The sequence below is a fragment of the Pinus tabuliformis genome, chromosome 3_2 (genome assembly GCF_031772625.1).
Source record: "Pinus tabuliformis cultivar Carrire ecotype Pingquan chromosome 3_2, CPIR1, whole genome shotgun sequence".
In the NCBI taxonomy this organism is placed as follows: Eukaryota; Viridiplantae; Streptophyta; class Pinopsida; order Pinales; family Pinaceae; genus Pinus; species Pinus tabuliformis.
Window position 1 is genome coordinate 232,344,764 of NC_142302.1, and position 14,509 is coordinate 232,359,272.

Genomic DNA, 14,509 nt, shown 5'->3' on the forward strand with positions numbered 1-14,509 from the left:
AACCCCCCTCCCCTCATAAATCCCCATCAAGAAGCAGAAATCCCTCAGCCAGAGCAGGAAATTCCTCATCAGGAAGAGGGAATTTTTCACCAAGCTGAGGACATACCTCAGCAGGATGAAGAAATCCCTCAGCAAACAGAGGACATTCCAGAACAAATACCCGAAGAAATCCCTCCAGCAAACGCCCCCACAGGTTGCTGAAAATGTACAATCAGCAGTAGAAATACCCACGGAAACAACCCCATCCCCTAATAAAACCGACCCATCTGTTCCTATATTTGGTATTTCTACCGATGACTCTGATGATAACATCCCTATTACCCTTCTCAAATGAAAGATACAGTAGAAAAATGAAACCTCACCGAAAAGAAGAAGAACTAGGGCTTCGGCTAAAGCAGCTGCTATTTCCGCCATTGCCCCTATTTTAAAGAAAGGTGGCCTGAAAAGAAAAATTTCTGAATTCCCTGCTTCTCTACCCAAGCAAAGGACTCGGTCATCTGTAATAGCTGAATCCCCTAGCCACACCCTCCCCAGCTCCCCACCCATCATGTTTCAAACCCGTACTCCCACCAGCCCTGGAAACTCCTCTCCCTCACCCTCGGGGGCTGAGATGCAGAGTGTTCACAGTGCCGTGACATTATCTTTTGAGGCAGCTGTCACACAAGAACTAACTGCCGACACCCAAGGTAATATTGGCCAAGTGGCTGCAACACAAGAAACAGCCACTACCCCACCAGGTGACACACAAGAACCACCTATTGGGGGTATAAGTGATCAAATGAATGCTGAAACACAACCTCTACCTCCACTAGAACCTGCCGCTCCACAAGCTCAGCCTACCATATCTGCCCTGCAGGAAGAAATTGAATTTCTGAAATCCCAAATTTAGGATTACCAGGAGGAAATAATAAGGGTCAAGGAAGCCTATCAAAATGAACGTAGCCTACACATTTTAGCACGGGTAGCATCTGCAACAGAGAAGAGTAAAGAGAGTGAATACATGTGCGCCAACTATGGTGAGATATACACTCAAGCAAGATACAAGATAGTTGCAGAACCAATGACTGAAGTCATTCCAGAATCTTTTGCTGTGGGGGTTGAAACGAAAGAACCTGCTGTTACACAAACTGCAGAAGCAAAAACAGAACCACCACAACCCTCCGCTGAAACAGAAGAACCTGATGTAAAACAAGAACCAGCAGGCTCTCCAGAAACTGTGCAGGAGCAAACAGAAGAACTTGTTGTAACACAAGAACCAGTAGGTTCTCCAGAAACTGTGCAGGAGCAAACAAAAGAACTTGTTGTAACACAAGAACCAGTAGGTTCTTCAGAAATTGTGCAGGAGCAAACAGAAGAACTTGTTGTAACACAAGAACCAGTAGGTTCTCCAGAAACTGTGCAGGAGCAAACAGAAGAACTTGCTGTAACACAAACTGTGCAGGAGCAAATAGAGCAACCTGCTGCAACACAAGAACCAGCAGGTTTGCCAAAAACTATACAAGTGGAAACAGAGCAACCTGCTATAACACAAGAACCAGCAGGATCTCCAAAAAGTGTAAAAGAATTAGAAGGGCTTGTTGTAACACAGGAATCAGCAGGGAATGAAGAAGAAGACATAAAGTCACCCTGGCCTACCCAAATTGCTATGGAACGAGAAGAAGAAGCAGTTACACAGGAATCAGCAGGGAATGAAGAAGAAGACATAAAGTCACCCTGGCCTACCCAAACTGTTATAGAACAAGAAGAAGAAACATTAGCTGGAAATGGAAAAGAAGACATCGAATCACCCCGGCCTACTCTAATTATCACAGAGCAAAAAATTCTTGTTGATGCTTTTACACAAATAGAATCTCCCTCTGTCAGTGATGCATGCATAGAGACCGCTAGTTTTCAAGAATTAAAAGGAAAATGGTGGAGAGAATATGAGTTGTCACAAGGCAAAGCATTCCAACAGCAAAAGGGAATCTGGTTCAACTATGCATATAAGAACTGGGAATCACTTGAGCAGTCTAGAGCTCAGTACAAAGAAATTAAGGAACTAAAAGCTAGACTGTCCCAGATGTTTGAGTTGGTTCAAAGAATACTTGCCACAAGGAAACCCTCTTTCAACTATGCAACATTTTTAAGGGAACGACTAACATTCTTACAGATAAAGGCAGTTAGAGATGGTAGACCTCATCGGGTGATTACATCAGAACAATTTATTGAAACCTTTGCAGAGGCACCCAAAAATGATCAGAATTTGTTGTGTGAGCTTTATCTCCACAACGAAGCCATGTCTGAAGACAAAAGAATGAATATACTCCCTCTTTGTGGTGACATACAACTCAGAGCTTTCATTTCCTTTCTAGCCAACCAACTCACTTGGCAAAACGCCTTCATCTCAGCACAACATAATGAACAGAACTGCCTCCTTTGGATTAGGGCTGAACCTCAAAATGCAGCCACTTTCATTGCACAACACCAAAGAATGTTAAGTGAACCTGGAATGACTGATCACATTAGGCAACTACAAGCAGTGGTCCTGCGAGATTGCCAACACTATGTGAGAACGAAGGCACCTTTGGCTATTAAAGCCAACAACCTATTCTGGGAAAACTGTCCCAAGGAAAGGCAAGAGTATCATCCCTACAATCCACCTAATTTACAAGCAGCAATTTCAATGGTACCTTACTATGTTAGATATACGGAACAATGTGCTGAAAATTGGATTGGCTACAGATTTAAATTTCCACTTTTATGGTTATCTAGTCAGCAATACAAGGGTCAGTTTGGATTATCCAAAAAGGAAGAGGCAGCAGCATGGAGGCAACTACAGACTGTCTGTGGGTTCAGAGACAAGTTTGATAACACTTTCTATAGCTACTGTCTCAGTAATTTACACTGTTCATCCCAGTACTCCGACTCAGATTCAGAGTAAGCATTGCATGAGGAAATGCAATCCCTTCTGTTGGGGGGGATGTTAGGACTCCAAATTGACCATTTTTGACCTTGTATTTTTGCTATAATATTACCCTTTTTTCAGTCCATAAGTTGAAAGCTTTGATTACATAATGACCTAATCATCCCAAGGTACGAAGTAACTCTCCGCATGACTATATGTTTAATTATTCATTACATATTCATGTTATCTTTATAATTATCTTTGGAAAAGTTAACCAAGTTACTAAGTAACCGTTGAACTGTCTAAAGTCTGCAGAAATTATAATTCATAGTTGCTGTAACACCAGAAACAGCAACTACGCAGTTGCTGCAACACCAGAAACAGCAACTACGCAGTTGCTGCAACACCAGCAACAACAACTATCTAAAGCAGGGAAAACGTTATTTTGCAACAACTGGAATGCCGGAAATGACAAACAGCAACTATCAGAAGATCGGCAGAGTTCCATGCTGACACAGCACGATCAGCAACTGTCCAGAAAGGGTAAAACACAGTTACAGTTGCTAAAACACCAGGAACAACATGAGTTTACTAATTCAGCAACAATGAGGAAGCGGCAAAGGATAGTACGAGGATTCCAAGAAGACGGTTGAAGTTCGGTTACCAGCTGTGTAACAGTAAGAGACCTAAGAAAGAATACACCGTCACACTGTTGTAATAGCATCCTGTAACAAGGATTGATTTCTTATTTTTGACAAAAAGGTTTAACTGAATGAATGATGATAGTCTATTGTAATAGATGTCTCCTCTATAAAGAGGAGACATCTACATTAGAAGGGGGAGAGTGTAAGGAAAATTTTGAAAAACAAAAGCAAGTCTGAATCTTTATTGTAACTGGACATTTTGGCAGATGAATAAAAAGTTGTTCTGAGCATTTAATCAGCATTTGCGTTCTGGGGAATCTTGTGAGAGGGACAGGGCCCACCTTCTTCACAAGATTCACCCATTTATTTTCTATTAGTGTGTGAGTGTGTTTGGAAATTTCCTTTCTGCTAGTACTCTGTTTGGATTCTGTAGCATTACCTCTGATAATTTCCTTTTGCTGATACTCTGTTTTGTTAATTGCTTGATGTTGTAAAAAAAAATACTTCACCAGTGAATTAGAATTGCAGTGTGTATTAGCAATCTGGTTACAGGGGCAGGTGCTGAACATCCTTACCTTGAGGATAGGGTCCTGATCCTCTGCTAACAGAGCAACCATCACTTTTCTTTTCAGATTTGTATTCTTAGTTAACTGCTTTCATTTTATCTTTGTAATATACTGTAACTATTATAACATAGAGTAAGGAGTTTGACAGAAACAGAATCGTGTATACTACAGCTTTTAATGCTTTTAGAATTAAGTACATACAGTACGAGGTCACCTTTGAAATAAAAGGACTTTCCCAGGTTGACAAATTAATGTGGTACTTAACTGTTTAATCAATAAACAATTCAAGTAGCCAACACACATGACATTATTTAGTCTTGTAATTAACATATGTAACTTTGTGTTATCATATTAGATAAACATGCACATTGTATGATATCTTTTTAAAATTTAGTCGCAAAATCATACTAATTAATATATGTTGCTTAATAATGAACACATAAAATCAATATAAAACTACTAAATTAGTAGTTTATATTAATTAATGATGAACACAAATAAAATGAATATATGACTAAATTATTCATTTATATAATGAATATGAAAATACCAAAAACAGATAAATGACTACTGCAAATGATAAAATTTTTATTAAAATGATGACTAAATTTTGCATATATATGACTATTAGTAGCTAATTTACAGTATCTTATAACATGACTAAAATATCCACCCTACCCACCCCCCCGACAAGTGTTAATGTTTCGAGCAGAATTAGGGATAACACTAGTACAAAATGGCTAATTAGTTACTAAAACAACGACTAAAATTTGCATATAAACGATCATTTTTCAGTCAGTGACCAATAGTAGCTAATTTACATTTTCTTATAATGCGACCAACTTTTAGTCGTTTTAGCTTAGTCATTAATTGGTTATCTCAATTTTATCGTCTAGTAGTATATTTATTCATTAATTTGGTTATTACTTTAGTCGTTAATTTGGTCATTAATTTAGTCATTAATTGCCACAATTAATGACCAAATATAGAACAAAATATATTACTATATGACTACCCGAGAAAACAAATTAATGATGAAATAAATATGACCAAAATGTTAGTCGTGTTATAAGATACTATAAAATATCTATTAACAGTCATATATATGCAAATTTTAGTCATCATTTGAAACCAATTAATGACCAAAGAAATATGACTAAATTTCGATCGTGTTATAAGATATTGTAAATTAACTACTAGTAGTCGTATATATGCAAAATTTAGTCGTTATTTGTAATCACAAATTTATCATTTGCAGTGCTCGTTTATCTTTTTTTGGTAGTTTCATATTCATTATATAAATGACTAATTTAATAGTTTCTATTCATTTCATTTAATTTCATTAATAATCATTATAAGCGACTAATTCAGTCATATATTCATTTTATTAGTGTTCATCATTAATCAATATAAACTACTAATTTATTAGTTTTATATTGATTTTATGTGTTCATTATTAATCAACATAAATTAATTAGTATGATTTTGTGACTAAATTAAAAAAAAATGTCATACAATGTGCATGTTCATCTAATATGAAAACGCAAAATTACATATGTTAATTACAATACTAAATAATATCAAGTGCAAATAGAAATAATTTCAACCACATAAAATTTATTATATAAAATGTCAAATATTACAATATGAATTTCCAACTTAATATTGGTTGGATTACAATTTACACATGAAATATTGTTTTATCACTTCAAAACCTTATCACTCTCTTTCCAATGCATCACAAGTGAATTGACCAACTATGAAGACTTGACCATTAGTCTCTATGTGTGTCTTATTCAGGATATCGGCTCTAAGGGTATCACTAGAGTGGTTCTCTTCTCTCCCTCTTTTTGCATTTGTCTCTCCAGTGCCATTGTTCTTCTCTTTCTTCAATTCAAGCTTCTTACCATCAATACTGCGTTGCTCTCCTGAAAACAAAAGAAGATACAATGCAAATTATCACTAGTAGAAAATGAGAAATTAGTGACTAGGTGACTAAAAAACTTAGTCACCATAGCTTTTTCAAGTGAAATACTACAAAAAATGACCAATCTTAAGTGACCGAACTAAAAAATACTAATATCAATCATTAATTTAGTTGCGGGTTAAAATATGTGACTAACTAATAAGTAATACAACTAAAAATGACCAACATGAATGACTAATTTAGTCTAAGAACAAAAATACAACTACCTAACAAGTACTACAATAATATGAATCAGTTTTTTATGTTAGCGATCTTAGTTGTGTCAAGCAATCTAAACTTACAAGTGATAGGGGATTGAAAGGTCGTTAAATATTGATTGACATTTTATCCTTCCTTAAACACTTCTTCATACTCATTGGTGTATAGGTGAGCCAACTTTGCATTATTTATCTCTAATAAATTGTAATTTTAAAAATATAGTTTTTAATAAAAAAAAAAAATTATGTATTTTTTAAAAAATCTATTCATTGAATCTAATTAGATCTAGTTCCAATTTGAAGAGAAATTTTAATTTTTAAGACTATAATATCAAATTAAAACTACTTTAATTTCATATTAACCGACCTAGATCCATCTAACCCCGGATCTATCAAGATCTAAGAAGGATCAAATCTCTCGAGGTGCAAACATTTTTTTCTAGTGCAAAACTTGAGGAAATGTTTGCACCTCGAGAGATTGGATCCCTCTCAACGCTTGATAGTTATAGGGTTAATAAGGATCTAGGTTGGTTATATAATACTATATAATATCTATATTTGTATTTTTGTCTCTTTGTTATTCCCTCTCTCTATCTCAACCCCCAAACATACACGCACTCTCTCTCCCTCTCTTCATCTTCCATGTTCATCTCTCTCTTCCTCTTCTCTCCTTCTCTATATATATCCTTCTCTCTATTCCCTCCCGCTCTCCTCTCTCCCTAACTCTCTCTTTACTTGACTCCCTTGTCTCCCCCTCTCTCTCTCCAACATTCTCCCTCTATGTTTTTCTTGTTCCCTCCCCCTCCTGCCCCCTCCAATTCCATCTCTCTCTCCTCATCTATCTTCCTTCCTCACTATCCCTTTCTCCCACCTCCCTCTAACTCTTCCCCCTCTCTCTCTCTCTCTTCCATCCAACTCTATCACTATCTCCCTCCCTTCCTGTCCTTCTCCATCTCTATGTCTCCATCTCTCTCCCTTCCCCTTCTCTCCCTATCTCTATCCTCTCCTCTTCTTTCTCTTCCCTCCTCTCCTCTCTCCCTCACTCTCTCTCCATCTCTCCCTTCTCACTCCTCTCTCTCTCCACCTATATCTCTCTATGTCTTTGTTCTTTCCTCCCTCTCTCTCCCACTCCAACTCCATATCTCTCTTTCTCTCTCTCTCTCTCTCTCTCTCTCTCTATCTCTGCCTCTTTTCCTTCCTCTTTCTCCCTCTCTCCCACCTCACTCTCTCTCCCCCCATAACTCTCTTTGCCCTCCAACCTTTTCACTATCTCCCTTTGTTTTTGGAATTTTTAGTGTCTACGGATAAATGCTTAAACCGATAGACTAGTAGCTAAGTCTAGAATAATAGTGCAAACCATTCTCTACTTTTCTATGACCAATAGATTAAATAAGAGGTAAAGAAGCCTACCTATAGATTTCACTTACTCCTTACCTCCCTTGACCAATTCTGTCACTTCTTTTTGTACTTAATCCGCTTGAAAAGTACCTGCACACAAACAGAACACAAAAACCGATCAAAGAATATGATAATGATCTATTGATTAAACATAGAATGGAATCAAGTTCATTGTACACATATGAAAGCATCAATGGAAATACAAACATATGGAAAAAGCTTTGAACACTTTATTAGTAAAAGGAAGAGTTACAACCTAATTTTCTTGAATCAGTATCACTCCTCCAATTCAATCCCATCCTCTCCTCATAACAAGCAAGACATTTTGACATCATTACAATACTTGAAATCAACTCAAGTATCATACTAATAGCATCTCCCTATAATTCACTGATTTCCAGCCAAGCCAGCCCCTAATCACTTAGATGAGTGGTCTTTGTATAGGTGAATGAAGGAAGTTATGCAATAAATGGTGATAATGAATCCCCTCCCAAACCTAAAATTTAGTTCCATGGAGGAAGGGATAAAGGGATTGATGTTCCTTAACTCCATTCCTCATCAAAATTCAAGCCCAAAGGAGTAGATAAACTTGGGAAACTTCTAGATGCATCTAATGGATAAGAATATTCCCAAACCCCAATGCAATTTCGCTCAAATTCGCCCAGCCCAGGCCAAAGAGGGCTTAAGTGCGTTGCATCGCACCCTAGTAGTGTACTAGACTACACTACAGGGCACCCTAATGAAGGCCTTCCTGCACAGATCTTCTTAGAGGCAGTTTTTGGATTATTTCAGTCATGGAACTTCTTGGAAAGCTAGGCATTCTGATGTTTGACTTCTTTAGGGCATGTAACAACTGAATTAGGGTTTGATGGGCCCTAATAGTATTGATCTGTAGGTTGGGGTTGATGTGCCAAAATGGATCTATAACACCCTCCCTCTCTCTGGCCCCTCCCTAACTCTCTCTTAAATTTGATCACATTTTATTGTGTTTAAGACATTATCTAAATTAAAAAAACATAATTGGTTGTAAAATACTAAACCTATATTTTAGATCAATCATGTCAAAGAAATAAAATAATGAAAAACTTTTAAAAAATCATGCACTATATTTAATCTATTATAATTAGTCAATTTTCTTGCTCTCATCCCTTGGATCCTTAACTAAGATGGATATATGCGAGTTCTACATATATATATATATATATATATATATATATATATAGAACCGACATAGATCCATTTTAACTTAATTTTATTAAAACCTTAATTTAATTTATATAGAAATATTTTTAGTAGTGGTGGGGATAGAGGGTTTAGATATATCTCAAATTGTAACATTTTCCCTTTTAGATTCAATTAAATTAAAATAAAATATTTTTGCTATGAAATAGGTTATGGTTTTTTGTCATGTGGTATTGATAAGCCATGGTATCAACCCATGGTATTGTAACAAAGACGATTTACAAGTTAATATCCATGATAAAGTGAGGGTGAATATCCATGGTTAACAATCTTTTCATATTGTTATAAAATATTTTGATTGTGAAATAATTTAGGTTTTTGGGCATGTGGTATTGATAATCCATGGTATCAACCCATGGTATTGTAACAAAGTCTATTTTTACAAGTTAATAATATCTACCATAATGTGGGGGTGAATATCCACAGTTAAGGATCTTGGCATATTGTTATAAAATATTTTGGTTGTGAAATGAGTTATGGTTTTTGGGCTTGTAGTATTGATAAGCCATGGTATGGGCCCATGGTATTGTAACAAAACCTATTCACAAGTTAATAACATAATCAAAATATAATAAATTGAATTTTAATATTTTTATTAATTTAACTTTTCATTATTAATTGAGGCCGTATTTAAATTTTTACACTCATCCAAATATCAATTTTAACTTCTTCTTTTTAATTTAGCGTCCTAGGCAAAAATAGCAAACTATTATTAAAAATAAATCATTTAACCCAATTGCAATTTATATATTTTATTTTATATTATAAATATCTATTTTCTTTTTCATTTCCAGTTTAGTGTTGAGTTCAAATAAAATATTCATAGATTACAACATCACATTGTAGCACAACATTTTTCTCTACCTTGTTGATATATGCGTGAAAATTTTAGAAGAAGGAAGACCATCAACTTGATATGTGGATTTCAAGGGATTCAAACCCTAGATGGAGTTTTCATGGGAGGCAAAAATACCAAATCCTTATTAAAAATAAATCATTTAACCCAATTGCAATTTATATATTTTATTTTATATTATAAATATTTCTTTCTTTTTCATTTCCAGTTTAGTGTTGGTTTCAAATAAAATATTCATAGATTACAACATCACATTGTAGCACTGCATTTTTCTCTACCTTGTTGATATATGTGTGAAAATGTTAGAAGAAGGAAGACCATCAATGTGATATGTGGATTTCATGGGATTCAAACCCCAGATGGAGTTTTCATGGGAAACGCCTTAGGAGAACATCAATGATTAGATGGAGGAAGGGCAAGGTCATTGGGCCTGGAGATTTTTTCCATTTATACATGGTTATGAATTTGGACTCTGGAGAATTCTTCCTTTTTACTAAAGATGATTTTTGTTCTTATCGGTAAATAATTTCGACGGTCTTACTTTTTACTAAAGATGATTTTTTTTCTTATGGGTAAATAATTTCAAGGGTTTATATGATCAAATCATAAATTTCATCTAGAGTTGAGGGTTTAATAATCATGATAATGCAGATCTTCATTCGTTTTTACTAAAGCCGATTTTTGTTCTTACGAATAAATAATTTTGAGGGTTTATATGATCAAATCATAAATTTCATCTAGAGTTGAGGGTTTAATGATCAGAATAATGCAGATCTTATTGCAACCAATAGTTCATCAAAAGACAATGCACAAGAATTTTGAATTTCATTATTGTACAAAGGGTTTAATGACCTTGATTGTGGCCAACAATTCATCAAAATGCAATGGACAAGTAAGAATTTTTCATGTCCTTATTGTAGAGATAAGTTTGCTCCTCCCTAACTTTTCTAGGGTCGCAATGCATGAAATTTTATTTTTTCTTTTCACCTTTTTCTTAGTGGTTGATTGTTTGTGTAATGGAATCTTCCATGCCCAAATTATTCAAAGGGCTCGAGTGATGCAAGAAAATTTAAAGATGCAAATACTAGACCTTCCTCAAACTTTGTTACATGAAATTAAAATTTCTTGTAATCATGAACATAGAATCTTTTATGTTTCATCCTTATATTCTGATCTCAATGCCTACAGTAAACCATGTTACTACATTTTAAGTAGAATAAACTTACATCCATTATGTTGGAAATAATACTGAGAGGGGAGGGGGGGGGTGGCAGTGAATCAGTATTATTAGGTCAATTATATTTCATTTCTAAATTAGATTTGTATACGCTACTTTAGTTAGTAAATACCACGTATGTACGCAACTTCAATTAAGGAAAAAAGCGTATATAAGAAGACTTGTAATTTAAATTATTCTTCAGATGTTGTTCATTAATCTATGCATCAAACCATATGAACAGTAACCAGGAACAGTAAAACAGAACATGCAATCACACATAAGAACACAAGATATAAGGTGGAAACCCAATGTGGGTGAAAACCACCTACTGCAATTCATATCTATCTTCTTTTAATTAGAAACTTCTTTTTACCATGTTTCTATACTGGTGCATTCTTATACCAGTACGCAGGCTGATACTTGCAGAAGGCTACAACCTTCTCTCATTCTCTAGCTTCTCCTAGAAGGGAGCTACAACCCCCTTAGCTCTTCTACTAGCTGAGGTACTAGTACATAGGTGCTGACCTACAGAAGGCTACAACCTTCTCTTTTCTTCCAGGGACCACGTTTCATAAATTTTCAGACTAGATCCATGAATGGCATCAATCAAACGTCATGTATATCTGCATCAACCAATCTCCTTTGCACCAAACAAACTGAATCAAATAATCACTTCTCTGAATGTTGTACCCAGAAAATAGTAACAGTAACGAGACACCAATTCTGAACCCAGAACACTATAGCAATAAATAGAAGTAGCTAAAACATATATTCAAGAGACGTACGCTACTTCAATGTGTACCACCTACATGCATATGCTTCTGAATCAAAGCCAACCTGCGTATACGCTATTTTCATTCACAGAACCAACGTGTATACACGCGTTTCCTTCACTTAACATACGTACAGATCTATAAAAGATAATTCATCCTTTTCACTTATTCAGACATTAGTTATATCCATATTATCAGATTTATAGATCAAGTCATGCACCAAAATAATAGATCAAAATCACACAAAGATACTACTATTCAAGCCTTAAGATCTTGACCCATCAATAGCACTTATCCATCTTCTTGTGCTCAGGTTCCTCCTCCTTGATTTAGATTCAGCTATGCACCATAAACCAATCACCAGTATTCCATATTTTGCTCTTCATAAGATATTCAATCCTTCCTTTCAAAAATTTTCCATGCCTAATGATCTCCTTCCCCTTTTATAGTCTTAGGCCTTACAATACCATGGTCCAAAACCATAAAGAATCTATACTAGGGACCCAAAACCTGGGTTCAATACTTCATACGCAATACCAAGGTCCAAAACCATAGGTCCAAATACCATGGTCCTACAAATAATCTTTCCCACATGTATGCGCTTTTCCGTGCATGAAAGTGTGTGCATACGCATACGCGACTTTTGATCGACAATACCGCGTGTATACGCGTCTTCGTCAAAGGAAACAAGTGTATACCTCTTTTCTTTCATTCTGAGAGCCTGAACAGTGATCTGCCATCTGAGTGAGTTGCCATCAAGGACAACACCTATGCCATAGTGCCAAACCTGAGTCATAATGCCAACAATCTCCCCCTTTGGACTTGATGGCAACCCCAAATCATTCAAAGTCATTCTCCCCCTTTGACATCAAGGGCAAAGGGTTATGCTCCCTCTAAGTACATGCTGAAATCTCTGCTCTGTTGTGTTTTCCATGCTCCCCCTGACTGTAGGCAAGGTGAATCAGTATTATCAGGTCAATTACTTTTCATTTCACAATTAGATTTGTATACGCCACTTCAGTTAGTAAATACCGCGTATGTACGCAACTTCAGTTAAGGAAACAAGTGTATATAAGCAGACTTGTAATTTAAATTATTCTTTAGATTTAAATCATTAATCTGTGCATCAAACCATATGAATAGTAACCAGGAACACTAAAATAGAATAGGCAATCACACATGAGAACACAACATATAAGGTGGAAACCCAATGTGGGTGAAAACCACCTGCTGCAATTCCTCTCTATCTTCTTTTAATTAGAAACTTGTTTTTACAATGTTTCTATACTGGTGCAATCTTATACCAGTACACAGGCTGCTACCTGCAGAAGGCTACAACCTTCTCTCATTCTCCAGCTTCTCCTAGAAGGGAGCTACAACCCCCTTAGCTCTTGTACTAGCTGAGGTACTAGTACGTACGTGCTGACCTACAGAAGGCTACAACCTTCTCTTTTCTTCCAGGGACCACGTTTCATAAATTTTCAGACTGGATCCATGAATAGCATCAATCAAACGTCATGTATATCTGCATCAACCAATCTCCTTTGCACCAAACAAACTGAATCAAATAATCATTTCTCTGAATGTTATACCCAGAAAATAGTAACAATAACCAGACACCATTCTGAACCCAGAACACTGCAGAAATAAACAGAAGTAGCTAAAACATATATTTAAGAGACATACGCTACTTCAATGTGTACCACCTACATGCATATGCTTCTGAATCAAATCCAACCTACGTATACGTTATTTTCATTCACAGAACCAACATGTATACGCGCCTTTGCTTCGCTTAACTTGCGTATAGATCTATAAAAGATAATTCATCCTTTTCACTTATTTAGACATTAGTTATATCCATATTATTAGATTTATAGATCAAGTCATTCGCCAAAATAATAGATCAAAAACACACAAAGATACTACTATTCAAGCCTTAAGATATTGACCCATCAATAGCACTTATCCATCTTCTTGCGCTCAGGTTCCTCCTCCTTGATTTAGATTCAGCTATGCACCATAAACCAATCACCAGTATTCCATATTTTTCTCTTCATAAGATATTCAATCCTTCCTTTCAAAAATTTTCCATGCCTAATGATCTCCTTCCCCTTTTATAGTCTTATGCCTTACAATACCATGGTCCAAAACCATAAAGAATCTATACTAGGGACCCAAAATCTGGGTTCAATACTTCATACGCAATACCAAGGTCCAAAACCATAGGTCCAAATACCATGGTCCTACAAATAAGCTTTCCCACATGTACGCACTTTTCCGTGCATGAAAGTGCGTGCATACGCATATGCGACTTTTGATCGGAAATACCGCGTTTATACGCATCTTCGTCAAAGGAAACAAGCGTATACCTCTTTTCTTTCATTTTGAGAGCCTGAACAGTGATCTGCCATCTGAGTGAGTTGTCATCAAGGACAACACCTCTTCCATAGTGCCAAACCTGACTCATAATGCCAATAATCTCCCCCTTTGGACTTGATGGCAACCCCAAATCATTCAAAGTCATTCTCCCCCTTTGACATCAAGGGAAAAGGGTTATGCTCCCCCTAAGTACATGCTGAAATCTCGGCTCTGCTGTGCTGTCCATGCTCCCCCTGACTGTAGGCAAGGTGAATCAGTATTATCAGGTCAATTATTTTTCATTTCACAATTAGATTTGCATACGCTACTTCAGTTAGTAAATACCGCGTATGTACGCAACTTCAGTTAAGGAAACAAGCGT

The 14,509-nt window shown here is 36.0% G+C and overlaps 1 pseudogene; it reads left to right on the plus strand.

Moving 5' to 3' along the window:
- Positions 1-1,000: 1,000 nt before the first annotated feature.
- The window catches only part of LOC149180558 (protein CLMP1-like), a 91,836-nt pseudogene continuing 78,327 nt past the window's right edge, over positions 1,001-14,509 (plus strand).